General features: G+C 46.7%; 1 pseudogene; it reads left to right on the top strand.

Annotated features, from left to right (window-relative positions):
• The first annotated feature begins 3,664 nt into the window (after nt 1-3,664).
• The window catches only part of LOC103081007 (40S ribosomal protein S6 pseudogene), a 38,988-nt pseudogene continuing 38,581 nt past the window's right edge, over nt 3,665-4,071 (top strand).

Here is a 4,071-nt window from a genome sequence, read left to right as displayed (position 1 = left end):
CCCGCCCCGGCGGGTCCCACCTCGAGTGACCCTGGGGCGGGGCCAGAGCCTTCATTGCCCAGCGTCTTTCTAAACAGCATGAATTAGGTCGCACCTGTTTATCTGGCACATCCTGGCGTCCGCAACTTCAGGCCACCCCGCGGAGACCCCGCACTCAGAGAGGTCCCGCCCATTGTAGGTGCTGGTCCTGCTGCAGCAAGCACGTCTGGAGGTGTACCCCATGCTCTGGCGCGTCTACGCCACGATGACATTGTGACATCATGACGTCCCTTTCCTGGCTCTGCGTGTGACTTCCTGCCATGAGACACAACGGCACAGATGCTCTCGTCACATGGCTGTGCAGGGGTGGGCCCCAGAGAACAAAAAGGGATTAGTATCCAGGATATAGAGAACCCGTAAAACTCAACTGAAAAAAAAAAAAAAAATTCAGAAATGGGCAAAGGACTTGAATAGTCCTTTCCACAAAGAAGATACACAAATGGTCAATAAGCTCATGGACAAATGCTCCACATGCTAATCGTTAGGGAAATGCAGATGAGAACCACAGTGAGATACCCCCCGACACGCATTAGGGTGGCTACTAACGACAACAACAACAGAAAACAACAGGTGCTGGTGAGGGTGTGGAGAATTTGGAACACTCGTGCACTGTTGGCGGGAATGTAAAATGGTACAGCCGCTACGGAGAACAACATGGAGGTTCATCAAGTATACTTACCATGTGATCCGGCAATCCCCCTTCTGGGTACATACCCAGAGGAATTGAAACCAGGGTCTCAAAGACATACTTGTACGCCCACGTTCATCGCACCACTATTCACAACGGCTAAAACATGGAACAAACCCAGCTATCCACTACAGATGAATGGATAAAGAAAAGGTGGCGTATATACCTGATATATACTGTTTGATAGATGCTAGAGCATGGATGAACCTTAAGGATGTTATGCTAAATGAAATAAAACAAATACTGTACAATTCCACTTATAGGAGGTACTGTGAGTGGTCAAAATCAGAGAGACAGAAAATATAACGGTGGTCACCTGGAGCGGGGGGTGGAATGGGTGCTGAAATTCGGGCCTCAGAGGTCAGACCTGGGGAGAAAACTTGGGTTGATTGTGCGGAAACAGCCTGGGCGGTAGGGCTGCAATCTGGTGCGACTGCAACTGAAGGGTGTACGCAGAGGAAGCCTGGGTGGCCTTGGAGGCCCGGCACCATTGTTTGTGGGGGGGGGGGGTGCCTGAGACGGGGAGCGGGACCTGCAATCGTAGCCTTTTCCCCTGCGTGTGTGATCGCCAGCTACACGGGCTCCAGGAGGCGTCGCGAGCCACCTCCACTCCCGTCGCATACTCCGGGGGTGTGCCTAAGCTGCCACCACCATCGAGAAACCCAGGACTGGTCACCAGCCGCCACAACTGCACACCCCTAGCAAGGGGAGTAACAACCAGCGCACACTGAGGAAACAGCTGACAGGCATCCACAGTAAAAGCAGCCCTGGTACCAAATATATTAAACCCACAAGAGCTACACAGGGATGCCCCCACGTGTAAACAGCCCTCCAAAACCACAGTTGATAATTGTTTCTCCTAAACACACAGAGTTAAGAGAATTAAGAGGAACCACTCCCAGTTAAAAGAGCAAGAGAATTCTGCTGAAAGAGACAATAACACAGACCTCTTCACTCCAATAGACACTGAGTTCAAAAAGGAAATTAAGGAATTAAGAAAGGCTATCAGGGACTTCCCTGGTGGCGCAGTGGTTAAGAATCCGCCTGCCAGTGCAGGGGACACAGGTTCCATTCCTGGTCTGGGAGGATCCCACATGCCGCGGAGCAACTGGGCCCGTGAGCCACAACCCAGCCTGCGCATCTGGAGCCTGTGCTCCGCCACAAGAGAGGCCGCGATAGTGAGAGGCCCGCGCACCGCGATGAAGAGTGGCCCCCGCTCGCCACAACTAGAGGAAGCCCTCGCACAGAGACGAAGACCCAACACAGCAAAAATAAATTACTTAATAAACTCCTACCCCCAACATCTTCAAAAAAAAAAAAATGGCAAAAGTTAAAGATTAAGAGAGGATTCTAAAGGCAGCAAGAGAAAAACAAAGAGTTAGTGACAAGGGAACCCCCATTAGGCTATCAGCTGATTTCTCTACAGAAACGCTGTGGGCCAGAAGGGAGTGGCAAGACAGTCAAAGTCCTGGAAGGGAAAAATCTGCAACCTAGGACATTCTACCCAGCAAGATTATCATTTAGAATAAAGGAGAGAGAAAGAATTTCTCAGACAAGCAGCAACTAAAAGAAAACAGCAATACTAAACCTATCCTAAAGGAAATACTGAAAGGTCTTCCCTAAATAGAACAGAACTGAGAATCTACAGGAAAGAGAAAAGTCACAATTGGAAAACAAATCACTTAAATAAGCCAGTACATACAGTTTTTAAAAATCAAAAAATTTCTGTGACACTGAATGATAACCAGAACGAACAGCAAAAGGATGAACGTGAAGATGTAAAAAGGGACACGTCAAAATCATAAAACGTGGGGGCAGGAGAGTAAGGAAATGTAGACTTTTTCTTCATTTCCTAGAATGTGTTTGAGCCTATATGACTACCAGTCTAGGGCAAGCAGATATAGGAAGGGGTTAACATACTTGAAAACCAGGGCACAAATCCAAAACATACAATAGACTCACAAAAACCAAAAAGAAGAGGACACAAGTATAATTCAAGAGAAAATCACTGGGGAATTCCCTGGCGGTCCAGTGCTTAGGACGCCGAGCTCTCACTGCCAAGGGCCCGGGTTCAGTCCCTGGTAGGGGAACTAAGATCCCTCAAGCCGCATGGCATGGCCAAAAAAAAAAAAAAAAAAAAAAAAAAATCATCAAATCACAAAAGAAGAAACAAAAAGTTGTCAATAATTACCTTAAAATGTCAATGGACTAAAAGCTCCAATCAAAAGACAGAGAGTGGCAGAATGAATTTAAAAAAAAAAAAAAAGCCTACGATATGCTGCCTACAGGAGACCCACTTTAGGGCAAAGGACACACACAGATTGAAAGTAAGGGGATGGAAAAAGATATTTCATGCAAACAAATGACAAGAAAGTGGGGGTCGCAATACTCATATCAGACAAAATAGACTTCAAAACAAAAGCCGTAAAGAAAGATAAAGAAGGACGCTATATCCTAATAAAGGATGAACACAAGGAGAGGATATTACACTCGTCAACATATATGCTCCTTATATAGGAGAACTCAAATACGTAAAACAAATAGCAGACATAAAGAGAGGAACTGACAGGACTACAATAATAGTAGGAGAAGGAGACTTTAACACCCCACTCAGGGCCTCTAGACAGAGAACCAGGAAGGCAACAGAGATCCCAAATGATACAAGAGAGCAGTTACACTTAACTGACATTACGCCCAAAACAACCAGAATACACATTCCTTTCAAGGGCACACGGCACATTATATAGGACTGACCACATACTGGGGCACAAAATAAGCCTCAACAAATTTCAGAGTATAGAAATTATAGCAAGCATCTTTTCTGACCACAGTGGCATGAAACTAGCAATAAACCACAGAAGAAGAAACGAGAGCTCTTTTACGTGGTGCCTTGGATGCAGCTGGCCACTGGCTGCCAGAAACTCATTGAAGTGGATGATGAATGAAAACTTCGTACCTTTTATGAGAATCCTATGGCCAAAGAAGTTGCTGCTGACACTCTGGGTGAATGGAAGGGTTATGTGGTCCGAATCAGTGGTGGGAACGACAAACAGGGTTTCCCCATAAAGCAGGGTGTTTTAACCCATGGCCATGTACGCCTGCTACTGAATAAGGGACATTCCTGTTACAGACCAAGGAGAACTGGAGAAAGGCTTCACCAATCTGTATGGGGTTGCACTGTGGATGCCAATCTGAGTGGTCTCAATTTGGTCTTTGTAAAAAAAAAAAGGGAGAAAAATATTACCGGACTCACCGATACTACTGTGCCTCATCGCCTGGGACCCAAAAGAGCTAGCAGAGGGACTTCCCTGGTGGTGCAGTGGTTGGGAGTCCGCCTGCCGATG

This window comes from Lipotes vexillifer, unplaced genomic scaffold (assembly GCF_000442215.2).
Source record: "Lipotes vexillifer unplaced genomic scaffold, Lipotes_vexillifer_v1.1 scaffold23, whole genome shotgun sequence".
Lineage (NCBI taxonomy): Eukaryota > Metazoa > Chordata > Mammalia > Artiodactyla > Lipotidae > Lipotes > Lipotes vexillifer.
The sequence above is the reverse complement of the archived record's forward strand: the minus strand, read 5'-3'. Positions and strand labels throughout refer to the sequence as shown.